This window comes from Schistocerca nitens, unplaced genomic scaffold (assembly GCF_023898315.1).
Source record: "Schistocerca nitens isolate TAMUIC-IGC-003100 unplaced genomic scaffold, iqSchNite1.1 HiC_scaffold_290, whole genome shotgun sequence".
In the NCBI taxonomy this organism is placed as follows: domain Eukaryota; kingdom Metazoa; phylum Arthropoda; class Insecta; order Orthoptera; family Acrididae; genus Schistocerca; species Schistocerca nitens.
In genome coordinates this window covers 26,574-42,919 of record NW_026045828.1, presented here as the reverse complement: position 1 = coordinate 42,919, position 16,346 = coordinate 26,574, and the positions used below count along the sequence as shown (strand labels likewise).

The following is a 16,346-nucleotide window of genomic DNA, read 5'->3' as shown; positions in this document are numbered from 1 at the left end:
GTCCAGGTACGGTCTACTGCGTGCTGCGTGTATGGTTCTTCTCACAGCGAATCCTGCTATACATTCCTGAGGCTGACGCAGCTCAGGCGAGGAATCGGCGCGGCAGCATTATAGCGAGAACAGCAGAACGATGCATCGGCCGGGAATCGAACCCGGGCCGTCCGCATGCTAAGCGAGCATTCACCAATTTTTTTTTTGTTCTCATTTCTTTCGTTGCATTTGTTGGGGGCGGACGTCCGATGACGCCCGTTCAAGTTCATCGTTGACTCGGTCTTTTATTACAGAGGGCAGATAACTCTCAGACCGAACACGCTGAGCTATCGTGCCGGCAAGCCTTACGATTATGAGACTTACGCGCTGCCTACTGCACTACTGAGGCACATGCCATTGAACCACCGATGCTCGACAAGCTGCCCGTGCTTCCCGAGCACTTTTCTGCATGGGAAAGTGGGATTGCCACCCAGCGACGTCGGATACAACCGAAAAAAGTGCTACACACGTGGAGTCCTCCACTACATTGCCTTAAAACGAATGCTCATCACTATCGTGTGAGTAACCTTGCGGCCGCGGCGACTAGTCTTGCCCAAAGACGCAGCGTGCGTGGAGGCGCTACCCGAATGCGTGTGGATGCACCCTCCTACCTCGAAAAGCGCCTGCAGCTACTATCACCGTGGGCCGCTGCTGGCGGGCGGGAAGGCGACACAGCGGGGCGTTGCGAGCAGCGGCAGTGCGGTGGTGGTGTAATGGTGAGCATAGTTGCCTTCCAAGCAGTTGATCCGGGTTCGATTCCCGGCCACCGCAAGTGGCGCTGGTTTTTTCGTATGAGTATGTGAGCCGCGTGCTGTTACATGAAGGTTTTTTTCGTCGTTGCTCCACGCAGACCATCCTGTAGTATGTCCCGACTTGTCCCGACTTTGCTCGGCTGACGCGAAAGCTGACGCTTGGAATTCGCCCTTATCAAAATGACAGGCACTATAAACGGCTGTGAGAGGCGAGGTGTGGAGAGGTACCAAAACGACAGGCAAACTGCGAAATTTTCTGCTCGTTCTTCTTAAACAAAAAAAGAAAAAAACCGACGCAGTCGGTAGGACTCGAACCTACGCTCCCAGAGGGAATCTGATTTCTAGTCAGACGCCTTAACCACTCGGCCACGACTGCTCGTAACTGAAGTTTCCCTGGAATCGTGAGAAATGCAACCGGTCTGCGCAGAATGTTGACAGGAAACGAACTCTGTGCACTGATTACGGCAGGGCTACCATCGCTACGAGACGAGCCATTGCGGAAACGTTAAAATCTTCGCCCGGACAGGGACTTGAACCCTGGACCCTTAGGTTAAAAGCCTAATGCTCTACCGACTGAGCTATCCGGGCTCACCCTTGTTGTGGATGGAGCGGCTGCAAGCAATGTGAATAACTGGAACGCGTGTGTAGGCGTACTACGGTAACAGCTGGCTTCTGCCGCAACTGGCGACTTCACCGACTTCCCACTGACGCTGGTAGCAGCCAACAGCGGACCAGTGCCACTTCTCCCTTTATTCCGGTGCCGACAGTAATTGCATCATGTGCCTGTTTTCCCCGATTACGTTCGGCCGAAGCTCCGGAGGGTGGGCGACAAACGACAGTTCGAAGGCCAAAACATGGAGCGTTGTGTGCGCAAAAACTTCCGTTCCGGTACCGGGAATCGAACCCGGGCCTCCTGGGTGAAAGCCAGGTATCCTAGCCACTAGACCACACCGGATTTGCTCGATAAGCGTGAGATCTTCTCCGTCTCCTCTCGTATTTCGTGCTGAATCTGGTCTCAGTGGTGTTCTCTGTTTGCGAGCATATTTGCGCCTACAGACTGGCATGGCGCACAGCTCGAAATTGACTATTCATTATTTTACTCATAACAAGGGAAGAGAAAGATCAAAGTTGTACGTTGTCATAATTGGAAATAAACATATTGACGCTGAGGTGTAGCCTCCTTGTGGATAACGAACGACAATTAAGTTCGTTCCCTAGCAACAGCAACGCCGTTAATTCAGCCATGATGTACAGCAAATTAAATGCCCCGGGTGAGGATCGAACTCACGACCTTAAGATTATGAGACTTACGCGCTACCTACTGCGCTACCGAGGCACGTTGCAAGCAACGTTACAGGAAACTTGGTAAGTCTCGCATATTAGAGATAGACAGTTTGCGCTTTCTCAAGAATCTGTTGTGTTGCTACACGTGCTTTCCCTACTTGCTAGATTAAACTGCTGCCGCAGCTTTTTCAACGGAACGCAGCACTGCCCGAGGTTACAGTACATCGCCCTTGCGGCACCTGAACACAGCGGCCTGTTGGGCCAGGCCGACGTTAGAGTTCAGAAATAGCACGCGACCGTCCAGGTACGGTCTACTGCGTGCTGCGTGTATGGTTCTTCTCACAGCGAATCCTGCTATACATTCCTGAGGCTGACGCAGCTCAGGCGAGGAATCGGCGCGGCAGCATTATAGCGAGAACAGCAGAACGATGCATCGGCCGGGAATCGAACCCGGGCCGTCCGCATGCTAAGCGAGCATTCACCAATTTTTTTTTTGTTCTCATTTCTTTCGTTGCATTTGTTGGGGGCGGACGTCCGATGACGCCCGTTCAAGTTCATCGTTGACTCGGTCTTTTATTACAGAGGGCAGATAACTCTCAGACCGAACACGCTGAGCTATCGTGCCGGCAAGCCTTACGATTATGAGACTTACGCGCTGCCTACTGCACTACTGAGGCACATGCCATTGAACCACCGATGCTCGACAAGCTGCCCGTGCTTCCCGAGCACTTTTCTGCATGGGAAAGTGGGATTGCCACCCAGCGACGTCGGATACAACCGAAAAAAGTGCTACACACGTGGAGTCCTCCACTACATTGCCTTAAAACGAATGCTCATCACTATCGTGTGAGTAACCTTGCGGCCGCGGCGACTAGTCTTGCCCAAAGACGCAGCGTGCGTGGAGGCGCTACCCGAATGCGTGTGGATGCACCCTCCTACCTCGAAAAGCGCCTGCAGCTACTATCACCGTGGGCCGCTGCTGGCGGGCGGGAAGCCGACACAGCGGGGCGTTGCGAGCAGCGGCAGTGCGGTGGTGGTGTAATGGTGAGCATAGTTGCCTTTCAAGCAGTTGATCCGGGTTCGATTCCCGGCCACCGCAAGTGGCGCTGGTTTTTTCGTATGAGTATGTGAGCCGCGTGCTGTTACATGAAGGTTTTTTTCGTCGTTGCTCCACGCAGACCATCCTGTAGTATGTCCCGACTTGTCCCGACTTTGCTCGGCTGACGCGAAAGCTGACGCTTGGAATTCGCCCTTATCAAAATGACAGGCACTATAAACGGCTGTGAGAGGCGAGGTGTGGAGAGGTACCAAAACGACAGGCAAACTGCGAAATTTTCTGCTCGTTCTTCTTAAACAAAAAAAGAAAAAAACCGACGCAGTCGGTAGGACTCGAACCTACGCTCCCAGAGGGAATCTGATTTCTAGTCAGACGCCTTAACCACTCGGCCACGACTGCTCGTAACTGAAGTTTCCCTGGAATCGTGAGAAATGCAACCGGTCTGCGCAGAATGTTGACAGGAAACGAACTCTGTGCACTGATTACGGCAGGGCTACCATCGCTACGAGACGAGCCATTGCGGAAACGTTAAAATCTTCGCCGGACAGGGACTTGAACCCTGGACCCTTAGGTTAAAAGCCTAATGCTCTACCGACTGAGCTATCCGGGCTCACCCTTGTTGTGGATGGAGCGGCTGCAAGCAATGTGAATAACTGGAACGCGTGTGTAGGCGTACTACGGTAACAGCTGGCTTCTGCCGCAACTGGCGACTTCACCGACTTCCCACTGACGCTGGTAGCAGCCCAACAGCGGACCAGTGCCACTTCTCCCTTTATTCCGGTGCCGACAGTAATTGCATCATGTGCCTGTTTTCCCCGATTACGTTCGGCCGAAGCTCCGGAGGGTGGGCGACAAACGACAGTTCGAAGGCCAAAACATGGAGCGTTGTGTGCGCAAAAACTTCCGTTCCGGTACCGGGAATCGAACCCGGGCCTCCTGGGTGAAAGCCAGGTATCCTAGCCACTAGACCACACCGGATTTGCTCGATAAGCGTGAGATCTTCTCCGTCTCCTCTCGTATTTCGTGCTGAATCTGGTCTCAGTGGTGTTCTCTGTTTGCGAGCATATTTGCGCCTACAGACTGGCATGGCGCACAGCTCGAAATTGACTATTCATTATTTTACTCATAACAAGGGAAGAGAAAGATCAAAGTTGTACGTTGTCATAATTGGAAATAAACATATTGACGCTGAGGTGTAGCCTCCTTGTGGATAACGAACGACAATTAAGTTCGTTCCCTAGCAACAGCAACGCCGTTAATTCAGCCATGATGTACAGCAAATTAAATGCCCCGGGTGAGGATCGAACTCACGACCTTAAGATTATGAGACTTACGCGCTACCTACTGCGCTACCGAGGCACGTTGCAAGCAACGTTACAGGAAACTTGGTAAGTCTCGCATATTAGAGATAGACAGTTTGCGCTTTCTCAAGAATCTGTTGTGTTGCTACACGTGCTTTCCCTACTTGCTAGATTAAACTGCTGCCGCAGCTTTTTCAACGGAACGCAGCACTGCCCGAGGTTACAGTACATCGCCCTTGCGGCACCTGAACACAGCGGCCTGTTGGGCCAGGCCGACGTTAGAGTTCAGAAATAGCACGCGACCGTCCAGGTACGGTCTACTGCGTGCTGCGTGTATGGTTCTTCTCACAGCGAATCCTGCTATACATTCCTGAGGCTGACGCAGCTCAGGCGAGGAATCGGCGCGGCAGCATTATAGCGAGAACAGCAGAACGATGCATCGGCCGGGAATCGAACCCGGGCCGTCCGCATGCTAAGCGAGCATTCACCAATTTTTTTTTTGTTCTCATTTCTTTCGTTGCATTTGTTGGGGGCGGACGTCCGATGACGCCCGTTCAAGTTCATCGTTGACTCGGTCTTTTATTACAGAGGGCAGATAACTCTCAGACCGAACACGCTGAGCTATCGTGCCGGCAAGCCTTACGATTATGAGACTTACGCGCTGCCTACTGCACTACTGAGGCACATGCCATTGAACCACCGATGCTCGACAAGCTGCCCGTGCTTCCCGAGCACTTTTCTGCATGGGAAAGTGGGATTGCCACCCAGCGACGTCGGATACAACCGAAAAAAGTGCTACACACGTGGAGTCCTCCACTACATTGCCTTAAAACGAATGCTCATCACTATCGTGTGAGTAACCTTGCGGCCGCGGCGACTAGTCTTGCCCAAAGACGCAGCGTGCGTGGAGGCGCTACCCGAATGCGTGTGGATGCACCCTCCTACCTCGAAAAGCGCCTGCAGCTACTATCACCGTGGGCCGCTGCTGGCGGGCGGGAAGCCGACACAGCGGGGCGTTGCGAGCAGCGGCAGTGCGGTGGTGGTGTAATGGTGAGCATAGTTGCCTTCCAAGCAGTTGATCCGGGTTCGATTCCCGGCCACCGCAAGTGGCGCTGGTTTTTTCGTATGAGTATGTGAGCCGCGTGCTGTTACATGAAGGTTTTTTTCGTCGTTGCTCCACGCAGACCATCCTGTAGTATGTCCCGACTTGTCCCGACTTTGCTCGGCTGACGCGAAAGCTGACGCTTGGAATTCGCCCTTATCAAAATGACAGGCACTATAAACGGCTGTGAGAGGCGAGGTGTGGAGAGGTACCAAAACGACAGGCAAACTGCGAAATTTTCTGCTCGTTCTTCTTAAACAAAAAAAGAAAAAAACCGACGCAGTCGGTAGGACTCGAACCTACGCTCCCAGAGGGAATCTGATTTCTAGTCAGACGCCTTAACCACTCGGCCACGACTGCTCGTAACTGAAGTTTCCCTGGAATCGTGAGAAATGCAACCGGTCTGCGCAGAATGTTGACAGGAAACGAACTCTGTGCACTGATTACGGCAGGGCTACCATCGCTACGAGACGAGCCATTGCGGAAACGTTAAAATCTTCGCCCGGACAGGGACTTGAACCCTGGACCCTTAGGTTAAAAGCCTAATGCTCTACCGACTGAGCTATCCGGGCTCACCCTTGTTGTGGATGGAGCGGCTGCAAGCAATGTGAATAACTGGAACGCGTGTGTAGGCGTACTACGGTAACAGCTGGCTTCTGCCGCAACTGGCGACTTCACCGACTTCCCACTGACGCTGGTAGCAGCCCAACAGCGGACCAGTGCCACTTCTCCCTTTATTCCGGTGCCGACAGTAATTGCATCATGTGCCTGTTTTCCCCGATTACGTTCGGCCGAAGCTCCGGAGGGTGGGCGACAAACGACAGTTCGAAGGCCAAAACATGGAGCGTTGTGTGCGCAAAAACTTCCGTTCCGGTACCGGGAATCGAACCCGGGCCTCCTGGGTGAAAGCCAGGTATCCTAGCCACTAGACCACACCGGATTTGCTCGATAAGCGTGAGATCTTCTCCGTCTCCTCTCGTATTTCGTGCTGAATCTGGTCTCAGTGGTGTTCTCTGTTTGCGAGCATATTTGCGCCTACAGACTGGCATGGCGCACAGCTCGAAATTGACTATTCATTATTTTACTCATAACAAGGGAAGAGAAAGATCAAAGTTGTACGTTGTCATAATTGGAAATAAACATATTGACGCTGAGGTGTAGCCTCCTTGTGGATAACGAACGACAATTAAGTTCGTTCCCTAGCAACAGCAACGCCGTTAATTCAGCCATGATGTACAGCAAATTAAATGCCCCGGGTGAGGATCGAACTCACGACCTTAAGATTATGAGACTTACGCGCTACCTACTGCGCTACCGAGGCACGTTGCAAGCAACGTTACAGGAAACTTGGTAAGTCTCGCATATTAGAGATAGACAGTTTGCGCTTTCTCAAGAATCTGTTGTGTTGCTACACGTGCTTTCCCTACTTGCTAGATTAAACTGCTGCCGCAGCTTTTTCAACGGAACGCAGCACTGCCCGAGGTTACAGTACATCGCCCTTGCGGCACCTGAACACAGCGGCCTGTTGGGCCAGGCCGACGTTAGAGTTCAGAAATAGCACGCGACCGTCCAGGTACGGTCTACTGCGTGCTGCGTGTATGGTTCTTCTCACAGCGAATCCTGCTATACATTCCTGAGGCTGACGCAGCTCAGGCGAGGAATCGGCGCGGCAGCATTATAGCGAGAACAGCAGAACGATGCATCGGCCGGGAATCGAACCCGGGCCGTCCGCATGCTAAGCGAGCATTCACCAATTTTTTTTTGTTCTCATTTCTTTCGTTGCATTTGTTGGGGGCGGACGTCCGATGACGCCCGTTCAAGTTCATCGTTGACTCGGTCTTTTATTACAGAGGGCAGATAACTCTCAGACCGAACACGCTGAGCTATCGTGCCGGCAAGCCTTACGATTATGAGACTTACGCGCTGCCTACTGCACTACTGAGGCACATGCCATTGAACCACCGATGCTCGACAAGCTGCCCGTGCTTCCCGAGCACTTTTCTGCATGGGAAAGTGGGATTGCCACCCAGCGACGTCGGATACAACCGCGAAAAAGTGCTACACCACGTGGAGTCCTCCACTACATTGCCTTAAAACGAATGCTCATCACTATCGTGTGAGTAACCTTGCGGCCGCGGCGACTAGTCTTGCCCAAAGACGCAGCGTGCGTGGAGGCGCTACCCGAATGCGTGTGGATGCACCCTCCTACCTCGAAAAGCGCCTGCAGCTACTATCACCGTGGGCCGCTGCTGGCGGGCGGGAAGCCGACACAGCGGGGCGTTGCGAGCAGCGGCAGTGCGGTGGTGGTGTAATGGTGAGCATAGTTGCCTTCCAAGCAGTTGATCCGTGTTCGATTCCCGGCCACCGCAAGTGGCGCTGGTTTTTTCGTATGAGTATGTGAGCCGCGTGCTGTTACATGAAGGTTTTTTTCGTCGTTGCTCCACGCAGACCATCCTGTAGTATGTCCCGACTTGTCCCGACTTTGCTCGGCTGACGCGAAAAGCTGACGCTTGAATTCGCCCTTATCAAAATGACAGGCACTATAAACGGCTGTGAGAGGCGAGGTGTGGAGAGGTACCAAAACGACAGGCAAACTGCGAAATTTTCTGCTCGTTCTTCTTAAACAAAAAAAGAAAAAAACCGACGCAGTCGGTAGGACTCGAACCTACGCTCCCAGAGGGAATCTGATTTCTAGTCAGACGCCTTAACCACTCGGCCACGACTGCTCGTAACTGAAGTTTCCCTGGAATCGTGAGAAATGCAACCGGTCTGCGCAGAATGTTGACAGGAAACGAACTCTGTGCACTGATTACGGCAGGGCTACCATCGCTACGAGACGAGCCATTGCGGAAACGTTAAAATCTTCGCCCGGACAGGGACTTGAACCCTGGACCCTTAGGTTAAAGCCTAATGCTCTACCGACTGAGCTATCCGGGCTCACCCTTGTTGTGGATGGAGCGGCTGCAAGCAATGTGAATAACTGGAACGCGTGTGTAGGCGTACTACGGTAACAGCTGGCTTCTGCCGCAACTGGCGACTTCACCGACTTCCCACTGACGCTGGTAGCAGCCCAACAGCGGACCAGTGCCACTTCTCCCTTTATTCCGGTGCCGACAGTAATTGCATCATGTGCCTGTTTTCCCCGATTACGTTCGGCCGAAGCTCCGGAGGGTGGGCGACAAACGACAGTTCGAAGGCCAAAACATGGAGCGTTGTGTGCGCAAAAACTTCCGTTCCGGTACCGGGAATCGAACCCGGGCCTCCTGGGTGAAAGCCAGGTATCCTAGCCACTAGACCCACACCGGATTTGCTCGATAAGCGTGAGATCTTCTCCGTCTCCTCTCGTATTTCGTGCTGAATCTGGTCTCAGTGGTGTTCTCTGTTTGCGAGCATATTTGCGCCTACAGACTGGCATGGCGCACAGCTCGAAATTGACTATTCATTATTTTACTCATAACAAGGAAGAGAAAGATCAAAGTTGTACGTTGTCATAATTGGAAATAAACATATTGACGCTGAGGTGTAGCCTCTTGTGGATAACGAACGACAATTAAGTTCGTTCCCCTAGCAACAGCAACGCCGTTAATTCAGCCATGATGTACAGCAAATTAAATGCCCCGGGTGAGGATCGAACTCACGACCTTAAGATTATGAGACTTACGCGCTACCTACTGCGCTACCGAGGCACGTTGCAAGCAACGTTACAGGAAACTTGGTAAGTCTCGCATATTAGAGATAGACAGTTTGCGCTTTCTCAAGAATCTGTTGTGTTGCTACACGTGCTTTCCCTACTTGCTAGATTAAACTGCTGCCGCAGCTTTTTCAACGGAACGCAGCACTGCCCGAGGTTACAGTACATCGCCCTTGCGGCACCTGAACACAGCGGCCTGTTGGGGCCAGGCCGACGTTAGAGTTCAGAAATAGCACGCGACCGTCCAGGTACGGTCTACTGCGTGCTGCGTGTATGGTTCTTCTCACAGCGAATCCTGCTATACATTCCTGAGGCTGACGCAGCTCAGGCGAGGAATCGGCGCGGCAGCATTATAGCGAGAACAGCAGAACGATGCATCGGCCGGGAATCGAACCCGGGCCGTCCGCATGCTAAGCGAGCATTCACCAATTTTTTTTTTGTTCTCATTTCTTTCGTTGCATTTGTTGGGGGCGGACGTCCGATGACGCCCGTTCAAGTTCATCGTTGACTCGGTCTTTTATTACAGAGGGCAGATAACTCTCAGACCGAACACGCTGAGCTATCGTGCCGGCAAGCCTTACGATTATGAGACTTACGCGCTGCCTACTGCACTACTGAGGCACATGCCATTGAACCACCGATGCTCGACAAGCTGCCCGTGCTTCCCGAGCACTTTTCTGCATGGGAAAGTGGGATTGCCACCCAGCGACGTCGGATACAACCGAAAAAAGTGCTACACACGTGGAGTCCTCCACTACATTGCCTTAAAACGAATGCTCATCACTATCGTGTGAGTAACCTTGCGGCCGCGGCGACTAGTCTTGCCCAAAGACGCAGCGTGCGTGGAGGCGCTACCCGAATGCGTGTGGATGCACCCTCCTACCTCGAAAAGCGCCTGCAGCTACTATCACCGTGGGCCGCTGCTGGCGGGCGGGAAGCCGACACAGCGGGGCGTTGCGAGCAGCGGCAGTGCGGTGGTGGTGTAATGGTGAGCATAGTTGCCTTTCAAGCAGTTGATCCGGGTTCGATTCCCGGCCACCGCAAGTGGCGCTGGTTTTTTCGTATGAGTATGTGAGCCGCGTGCTGTTACATGAAGGTTTTTTTCGTCGTTGCTCCACGCAGACCATCCTGTAGTATGTCCCGACTTGTCCCGACTTTGCTCGGCTGACGCGAAAGCTGACGCTTGGAATTCGCCCTTATCAAAATGACAGGCACTATAAACGGCTGTGAGAGGCGAGGTGTGGAGAGGTACCAAAACGACAGGCAAACTGCGAAATTTTCTGCTCGTTCTTCTTAAACAAAAAAAGAAAAAAACCGACGCAGTCGGTAGGACTCGAACCTACGCTCCCAGAGGGAATCTGATTTCTAGTCAGACGCCTTAACCACTCGGCCACGACTGCTCGTAACTGAAGTTTCCCTGGAATCGTGAGAAATGCAACCGGTCTGCGCAGAATGTTGACAGGAAACGAACTCTGTGCACTGATTACGGCAGGGCTACCATCGCTACGAGACGAGCCATTGCGGAAACGTTAAAATCTTCGCCCGGACAGGGACTTGAACCCTGGACCCTTAGGTTAAAAGCCTAATGCTCTACCGACTGAGCTATCCGGGCTCACCCTTGTTGTGGATGGAGCGGCTGCAAGCAATGTGAATAACTGGAACGCGTGTGTAGGCGTACTACGGTAACAGCTGGCTTCTGCCGCAACTGGCGACTTCACCGACTTCCCACTGACGCTGGTAGCAGCCCAACAGCGGACCAGTGCCACTTCTCCCTTTATTCCGGTGCCGACAGTAATTGCATCATGTGCCTGTTTTCCCCGATTACGTTCGGCCGAAGCTCCGGAGGGTGGGCGACAAACGACAGTTCGAAGGCCAAAACATGGAGCGTTGTGTGCGCAAAAACTTCCGTTCCGGTACCGGGAATCGAACCCGGGCCTCCTGGGTGAAAGCCAGGTATCCTAGCCACTAGACCACACCGGATTTGCTCGATAAGCGTGAGATCTTCTCCGTCTCCTCTCGTATTTCGTGCTGAATCTGGTCTCAGTGGTGTTCTCTGTTTGCGAGCATATTTGCGCCTACAGACTGGCATGGCGCACAGCTCGAAATTGACTATTCATTATTTTACTCATAACAAGGGAAGAGAAAGATCAAAGTTGTACGTTGTCATAATTGGAAATAAACATATTGACGCTGAGGTGTAGCCTCCTTGTGGATAACGAACGACAATTAAGTTCGTTCCCTAGCAACAGCAACGCCGTTAATTCAGCCATGATGTACAGCAAATTAAATGCCCCGGGTGAGGATCGAACTCACGACCTTAAGATTATGAGACTTACGCGCTACCTACTGCGCTACCGAGGCACGTTGCAAGCAACGTTACAGGAAACTTGGTAAGTCTCGCATATTAGAGATAGACAGTTTGCGCTTTCTCAAGAATCTGTTGTGTTGCTACACGTGCTTTCCCTACTTGCTAGATTAAACTGCTGCCGCAGCTTTTTCAACGGAACGCAGCACTGCCCGAGGTTACAGTACATCGCCCTTGCGGCACCTGAACACAGCGGCCTGTTGGGCCAGGCCGACGTTAGAGTTCAGAAATAGCACGCGACCGTCCAGGTACGGTCTACTGCGTGCTGCGTGTATGGTTCTTCTCACAGCGAATCCTGCTATACATTCCTGAGGCTGACGCAGCTCAGGCGAGGAATCGGCGCGGCAGCATTATAGCGAGAACAGCAGAACGATGCATCGGCCGGGAATCGAACCCGGGCCGTCCGCATGCTAAGCGAGCATTCACCAATTTTTTTTTTGTTCTCATTTCTTTCGTTGCATTTGTTGGGGGCGGACGTCCGATGACGCCCGTTCAAGTTCATCGTTGACTCGGTCTTTTATTACAGAGGGCAGATAACTCTCAGACCGAACACGCTGAGCTATCGTGCCGGCAAGCCTTACGATTATGAGACTTACGCGCTGCCTACTGCACTACTGAGGCACATGCCATTGAACCACCGATGCTCGACAAGCTGCCCGTGCTTCCCGAGCACTTTTCTGCATGGGAAAGTGGGATTGCCACCCAGCGACGTCGGATACAACCGAAAAAAGTGCTACACACGTGGAGTCCTCCACTACATTGCCTTAAAACGAATGCTCATCACTATCGTGTGAGTAACCTTGCGGCCGCGGCGACTAGTCTTGCCCAAAGACGCAGCGTGCGTGGAGGCGCTACCCGAATGCGTGTGGATGCACCCTCCTACCTCGAAAAGCGCCTGCAGCTACTATCACCGTGGGCCGCTGCTGGCGGGCGGGAAGCCGACACAGCGGGGCGTTGCGAGCAGCGGCAGTGCGGTGGTGGTGTAATGGTGAGCATAGTTGCCTTCCAAGCAGTTGATCCGGGTTCGATTCCCGGCCACCGCAAGTGGCGCTGGTTTTTTCGTATGAGTATGTGAGCCGCGTGCTGTTACATGAAGGTTTTTTTCGTCGTTGCTCCACGCAGACCATCCTGTAGTATGTCCCGACTTGTCCCGACTTTGCTCGGCTGACGCGAAAGCTGACGCTTGGAATTCGCCCTTATCAAAATGACAGGCACTATAAACGGCTGTGAGAGGCGAGGTGTGGAGAGGTACCAAAACGACAGGCAAACTGCGAAATTTTCTGCTCGTTCTTCTTAAACAAAAAAAGAAAAAAACCGACGCAGTCGGTAGGACTCGAACCTACGCTCCCAGAGGGAATCTGATTTCTAGTCAGACGCCTTAACCACTCGGCCACGACTGCTCGTAACTGAAGTTTCCCTGGAATCGTGAGAAATGCAACCGGTCTGCGCAGAATGTTGACAGGAAACGAACTCTGTGCACTGATTACGGCAGGGCTACCATCGCTACGAGACGAGCCATTGCGGAAACGTTAAAATCTTCGCCCGGACAGGGACTTGAACCCTGGACCCTTAGGTTAAAAGCCTAATGCTCTACCGACTGAGCTATCCGGGCTCACCCTTGTTGTGGATGGAGCGGCTGCAAGCAATGTGAATAACTGGAACGCGTGTGTAGGCGTACTACGGTAACAGCTGGCTTCTGCCGCAACTGGCGACTTCACCGACTTCCCACTGACGCTGGTAGCAGCCCAACAGCGGACCAGTGCCACTTCTCCCTTTATTCCGGTGCCGACAGTAATTGCATCATGTGCCTGTTTTCCCCGATTACGTTCGGCCGAAGCTCCGGAGGGTGGGCGACAAACGACAGTTCGAAGGCCAAAACATGGAGCGTTGTGTGCGCAAAAACTTCCGTTCCGGTACCGGGAATCGAACCCGGGCCTCCTGGGTGAAAGCCAGGTATCCTAGCCACTAGACCACACCGGATTTGCTCGATAAGCGTGAGATCTTCTCCGTCTCCTCTCGTATTTCGTGCTGAATCTGGTCTCAGTGGTGTTCTCTGTTTGCGAGCATATTTGCGCCTACAGACTGGCATGGCGCACAGCTCGAAATTGACTATTCATTATTTTACTCATAACAAGGGAAGAGAAAGATCAAAGTTGTACGTTGTCATAATTGGAAATAAACATATTGACGCTGAGGTGTAGCCTCCTTGTGGATAACGAACGACAATTAAGTTCGTTCCCTAGCAACAGCAACGCCGTTAATTCAGCCATGATGTACAGCAAATTAAATGCCCCGGGTGAGGATCGAACTCACGACCTTAAGATTATGAGACTTACGCGCTACCTACTGCGCTACCGAGGCACGTTGCAAGCAACGTTACAGGAAACTTGGTAAGTCTCGCATATTAGAGATAGACAGTTTGCGCTTTCTCAAGAATCTGTTGTGTTGCTACACGTGCTTTCCCTACTTGCTAGATTAAACTGCTGCCGCAGCTTTTTCAACGGAACGCAGCACTGCCCGAGGTTACAGTACATCGCCCTTGCGGCACCTGAACACAGCGGCCTGTTGGGCCAGGCCGACGTTAGAGTTCAGAAATAGCACGCGACCGTCCAGGTACGGTCTACTGCGTGCTGCGTGTATGGTTCTTCTCACAGCGAATCCTGCTATACATTCCTGAGGCTGACGCAGCTCAGGCGAGGAATCGGCGCGGCAGCATTATAGCGAGAACAGCAGAACGATGCATCGGCCGGGAATCGAACCCGGGCCGTCCGCATGCTAAGCGAGCATTCACCAATTTTTTTTTGTTCTCATTTCTTTCGTTGCATTTGTTGGGGGCGGACGTCCGATGACGCCCGTTCAAGTTCATCGTTGACTCGGTCTTTTATTACAGAGGGCAGATAACTCTCAGACCGAACACGCTGAGCTATCGTGCCGGCAAGCCTTACGATTATGAGACTTACGCGCTGCCTACTGCACTACTGAGGCACATGCCATTGAACCACCGATGCTCGACAAGCTGCCCGTGCTTCCCGAGCACTTTTCTGCATGGGAAAGTGGGATTGCCACCCAGCGACGTCGGATACAACCGAAAAAAGTGCTACACACGTGGAGTCCTCCACTACATTGCCTTAAAACGAATGCTCATCACTATCGTGTGAGTAACCTTGCGGCCGCGGCGACTAGTCTTGCCCAAAGACGCAGCGTGCGTGGAGGCGCTACCCGAATGCGTGTGGATGCACCCTCCTACCTCGAAAAGCGCCTGCAGCTACTATCACCGTGGGCCGCTGCTGGCGGGCGGGAAGCCGACACAGCGGGGCGTTGCGAGCAGCGGCAGTGCGGTGGTGGTGTAATGGTGAGCATAGTTGCCTTCCAAGCAGTTGATCCGGGTTCGATTCCCGGCCACCGCAAGTGGCGCTGGTTTTTTCGTATGAGTATGTGAGCCGCGTGCTGTTACATGAAGGTTTTTTTCGTCGTTGCTCCACGCAGACCATCCTGTAGTATGTCCCGACTTGTCCCGACTTTGCTCGGCTGACGCGAAAGCTGACGCTTGGAATTCGCCCTTATCAAAATGACAGGCACTATAAACGGCTGTGAGAGGCGAGGTGTGGAGAGGTACCAAAACGACAGGCAAACTGCGAAATTTTCTGCTCGTTCTTCTTAAACAAAAAAAGAAAAAAACCGACGCAGTCGGTAGGACTCGAACCTACGCTCCCAGAGGGAATCTGATTTCTAGTCAGACGCCTTAACCACTCGGCCACGACTGCTCGTAACTGAAGTTTCCCTGGAATCGTGAGAAATGCAACCGGTCTGCGCAGAATGTTGACAGGAAACGAACTCTGTGCACTGATTACGGCAGGGCTACCATCGCTACGAGACGAGCCATTGCGGAAACGTTAAAATCTTCGCCCGGACAGGGACTTGAACCCTGGACCCTTAGGTTAAAAGCCTAATGCTCTACCGACTGAGCTATCCGGGCTCACCCTTGTTGTGGATGGAGCGGCTGCAAGCAATGTGAATAACTGGAACGCGTGTGTAGGCGTACTACGGTAACAGCTGGCTTCTGCCGCAACTGGCGACTTCACCGACTTCCCACTGACGCTGGTAGCAGCCCAACAGCGGACCAGTGCCACTTCTCCCTTTATTCCGGTGCCGACAGTAATTGCATCATGTGCCTGTTTTCCCCGATTACGTTCGGCCGAAGCTCCGGAGGGTGGGCGACAAACGACAGTTCGAAGGCCAAAACATGGAGCGTTGTGTGCGCAAAAACTTCCGTTCCGGTACCGGGAATCGAACCCGGGCCTCCTGGGTGAAAGCCAGGTATCCTAGCCACTAGACCACACCGGATTTGCTCGATAAGCGTGAGATCTTCTCCGTCTCCTCTCGTATTTCGTGCTGAATCTGGTCTCAGTGGTGTTCTCTGTTTGCGAGCATATTTGCGCCTACAGACTGGCATGGCGCACAGCTCGAAATTGACTATTCATTATTTTACTCATAACAAGGGAAGAGAAAGATCAAAGTTGTACGTTGTCATAATTGGAAATAAACATATTGACGCTGAGGTGTAGCCTCCTTGTGGATAACGAACGACAATTAAGTTCGTTCCCTAGCAACAGCAACGCCGTTAATTCAGCCATGATGTACAGCAAATTAAATGCCCCGGGTGAGGATCGAACTCACGACCTTAAGATTATGAGACTTACGCGCTACCTACTGCGCTACCGAGGCACGTTGCAAGCAACGTTACAGGAAACTTGGTAAGTCTCG

General features: G+C 52.6%; 34 non-coding genes across 34 annotated transcripts; 7 read left to right on the top strand and 27 right to left on the bottom strand.

Annotated features, from left to right (window-relative positions):
• The first annotated feature begins 729 nt into the window (after positions 1-729).
• Trnag-ucc (transfer RNA glycine (anticodon UCC)) lies at positions 730-801 on the top strand. Its single transcript has one exon. It is a non-coding gene; the product is annotated as a tRNA-Gly (tRNA).
• A 275-nt stretch (positions 802-1,076) lies between these two features.
• On the bottom strand, positions 1,077-1,158 carry Trnas-aga (transfer RNA serine (anticodon AGA)). The gene has a single exon. It is a non-coding gene; the product is annotated as a tRNA-Ser (tRNA).
• A 139-nt stretch (positions 1,159-1,297) lies between these two features.
• On the bottom strand, positions 1,298-1,370 carry Trnak-uuu (transfer RNA lysine (anticodon UUU)). Its single transcript has one exon. It is a non-coding gene; the product is annotated as a tRNA-Lys (tRNA).
• A 295-nt stretch (positions 1,371-1,665) lies between these two features.
• Trnae-uuc (transfer RNA glutamic acid (anticodon UUC)) lies at positions 1,666-1,737 on the bottom strand. Its single transcript has one exon. It is a non-coding gene; the product is annotated as a tRNA-Glu (tRNA).
• A 308-nt stretch (positions 1,738-2,045) lies between these two features.
• Trnam-cau (transfer RNA methionine (anticodon CAU)) lies at positions 2,046-2,118 on the bottom strand. Its single transcript has one exon. It is a non-coding gene; the product is annotated as a tRNA-Met (tRNA).
• Positions 2,119-3,093: 975 nt separating this feature from the next.
• On the top strand, positions 3,094-3,165 carry Trnae-uuc (transfer RNA glutamic acid (anticodon UUC)). The gene has a single exon. It is a non-coding gene; the product is annotated as a tRNA-Glu (tRNA).
• Positions 3,166-3,440: 275 nt separating this feature from the next.
• On the bottom strand, positions 3,441-3,522 carry Trnas-aga (transfer RNA serine (anticodon AGA)). Its single transcript has one exon. It is a non-coding gene; the product is annotated as a tRNA-Ser (tRNA).
• A 138-nt stretch (positions 3,523-3,660) lies between these two features.
• On the bottom strand, positions 3,661-3,734 carry Trnak-uuu (transfer RNA lysine (anticodon UUU)). The gene has a single exon. It is a non-coding gene; the product is annotated as a tRNA-Lys (tRNA).
• Positions 3,735-4,029: 295 nt separating this feature from the next.
• Positions 4,030-4,101, bottom strand: Trnae-uuc (transfer RNA glutamic acid (anticodon UUC)). The gene has a single exon. It is a non-coding gene; the product is annotated as a tRNA-Glu (tRNA).
• A 308-nt stretch (positions 4,102-4,409) lies between these two features.
• Positions 4,410-4,482, bottom strand: Trnam-cau (transfer RNA methionine (anticodon CAU)). The gene has a single exon. It is a non-coding gene; the product is annotated as a tRNA-Met (tRNA).
• A 975-nt stretch (positions 4,483-5,457) lies between these two features.
• On the top strand, positions 5,458-5,529 carry Trnag-ucc (transfer RNA glycine (anticodon UCC)). Its single transcript has one exon. It is a non-coding gene; the product is annotated as a tRNA-Gly (tRNA).
• A 275-nt stretch (positions 5,530-5,804) lies between these two features.
• On the bottom strand, positions 5,805-5,886 carry Trnas-aga (transfer RNA serine (anticodon AGA)). Its single transcript has one exon. It is a non-coding gene; the product is annotated as a tRNA-Ser (tRNA).
• A 139-nt stretch (positions 5,887-6,025) lies between these two features.
• Trnak-uuu (transfer RNA lysine (anticodon UUU)) lies at positions 6,026-6,098 on the bottom strand. Its single transcript has one exon. It is a non-coding gene; the product is annotated as a tRNA-Lys (tRNA).
• A 296-nt stretch (positions 6,099-6,394) lies between these two features.
• On the bottom strand, positions 6,395-6,466 carry Trnae-uuc (transfer RNA glutamic acid (anticodon UUC)). Its single transcript has one exon. It is a non-coding gene; the product is annotated as a tRNA-Glu (tRNA).
• Positions 6,467-6,774: 308 nt separating this feature from the next.
• On the bottom strand, positions 6,775-6,847 carry Trnam-cau (transfer RNA methionine (anticodon CAU)). Its single transcript has one exon. It is a non-coding gene; the product is annotated as a tRNA-Met (tRNA).
• A 976-nt stretch (positions 6,848-7,823) lies between these two features.
• Trnag-ucc (transfer RNA glycine (anticodon UCC)) lies at positions 7,824-7,895 on the top strand. The gene has a single exon. It is a non-coding gene; the product is annotated as a tRNA-Gly (tRNA).
• Positions 7,896-8,170: 275 nt separating this feature from the next.
• Trnas-aga (transfer RNA serine (anticodon AGA)) lies at positions 8,171-8,252 on the bottom strand. The gene has a single exon. It is a non-coding gene; the product is annotated as a tRNA-Ser (tRNA).
• Positions 8,253-8,759: 507 nt separating this feature from the next.
• On the bottom strand, positions 8,760-8,832 carry Trnae-uuc (transfer RNA glutamic acid (anticodon UUC)). The gene has a single exon. It is a non-coding gene; the product is annotated as a tRNA-Glu (tRNA).
• A 307-nt stretch (positions 8,833-9,139) lies between these two features.
• Trnam-cau (transfer RNA methionine (anticodon CAU)) lies at positions 9,140-9,212 on the bottom strand. The gene has a single exon. It is a non-coding gene; the product is annotated as a tRNA-Met (tRNA).
• A 976-nt stretch (positions 9,213-10,188) lies between these two features.
• On the top strand, positions 10,189-10,260 carry Trnae-uuc (transfer RNA glutamic acid (anticodon UUC)). Its single transcript has one exon. It is a non-coding gene; the product is annotated as a tRNA-Glu (tRNA).
• A 275-nt stretch (positions 10,261-10,535) lies between these two features.
• On the bottom strand, positions 10,536-10,617 carry Trnas-aga (transfer RNA serine (anticodon AGA)). The gene has a single exon. It is a non-coding gene; the product is annotated as a tRNA-Ser (tRNA).
• Positions 10,618-10,756: 139 nt separating this feature from the next.
• Positions 10,757-10,829, bottom strand: Trnak-uuu (transfer RNA lysine (anticodon UUU)). The gene has a single exon. It is a non-coding gene; the product is annotated as a tRNA-Lys (tRNA).
• A 296-nt stretch (positions 10,830-11,125) lies between these two features.
• On the bottom strand, positions 11,126-11,197 carry Trnae-uuc (transfer RNA glutamic acid (anticodon UUC)). Its single transcript has one exon. It is a non-coding gene; the product is annotated as a tRNA-Glu (tRNA).
• A 308-nt stretch (positions 11,198-11,505) lies between these two features.
• Trnam-cau (transfer RNA methionine (anticodon CAU)) lies at positions 11,506-11,578 on the bottom strand. The gene has a single exon. It is a non-coding gene; the product is annotated as a tRNA-Met (tRNA).
• A 975-nt stretch (positions 11,579-12,553) lies between these two features.
• Trnag-ucc (transfer RNA glycine (anticodon UCC)) lies at positions 12,554-12,625 on the top strand. The gene has a single exon. It is a non-coding gene; the product is annotated as a tRNA-Gly (tRNA).
• A 275-nt stretch (positions 12,626-12,900) lies between these two features.
• On the bottom strand, positions 12,901-12,982 carry Trnas-aga (transfer RNA serine (anticodon AGA)). Its single transcript has one exon. It is a non-coding gene; the product is annotated as a tRNA-Ser (tRNA).
• Positions 12,983-13,121: 139 nt separating this feature from the next.
• Trnak-uuu (transfer RNA lysine (anticodon UUU)) lies at positions 13,122-13,194 on the bottom strand. The gene has a single exon. It is a non-coding gene; the product is annotated as a tRNA-Lys (tRNA).
• A 296-nt stretch (positions 13,195-13,490) lies between these two features.
• Positions 13,491-13,562, bottom strand: Trnae-uuc (transfer RNA glutamic acid (anticodon UUC)). Its single transcript has one exon. It is a non-coding gene; the product is annotated as a tRNA-Glu (tRNA).
• A 308-nt stretch (positions 13,563-13,870) lies between these two features.
• Trnam-cau (transfer RNA methionine (anticodon CAU)) lies at positions 13,871-13,943 on the bottom strand. Its single transcript has one exon. It is a non-coding gene; the product is annotated as a tRNA-Met (tRNA).
• Positions 13,944-14,917: 974 nt separating this feature from the next.
• On the top strand, positions 14,918-14,989 carry Trnag-ucc (transfer RNA glycine (anticodon UCC)). The gene has a single exon. It is a non-coding gene; the product is annotated as a tRNA-Gly (tRNA).
• A 275-nt stretch (positions 14,990-15,264) lies between these two features.
• Trnas-aga (transfer RNA serine (anticodon AGA)) lies at positions 15,265-15,346 on the bottom strand. Its single transcript has one exon. It is a non-coding gene; the product is annotated as a tRNA-Ser (tRNA).
• Positions 15,347-15,485: 139 nt separating this feature from the next.
• On the bottom strand, positions 15,486-15,558 carry Trnak-uuu (transfer RNA lysine (anticodon UUU)). Its single transcript has one exon. It is a non-coding gene; the product is annotated as a tRNA-Lys (tRNA).
• Positions 15,559-15,854: 296 nt separating this feature from the next.
• On the bottom strand, positions 15,855-15,926 carry Trnae-uuc (transfer RNA glutamic acid (anticodon UUC)). Its single transcript has one exon. It is a non-coding gene; the product is annotated as a tRNA-Glu (tRNA).
• A 308-nt stretch (positions 15,927-16,234) lies between these two features.
• Positions 16,235-16,307, bottom strand: Trnam-cau (transfer RNA methionine (anticodon CAU)). Its single transcript has one exon. It is a non-coding gene; the product is annotated as a tRNA-Met (tRNA).
• Between the last annotated feature and the right edge of the window lie 39 nt (positions 16,308-16,346).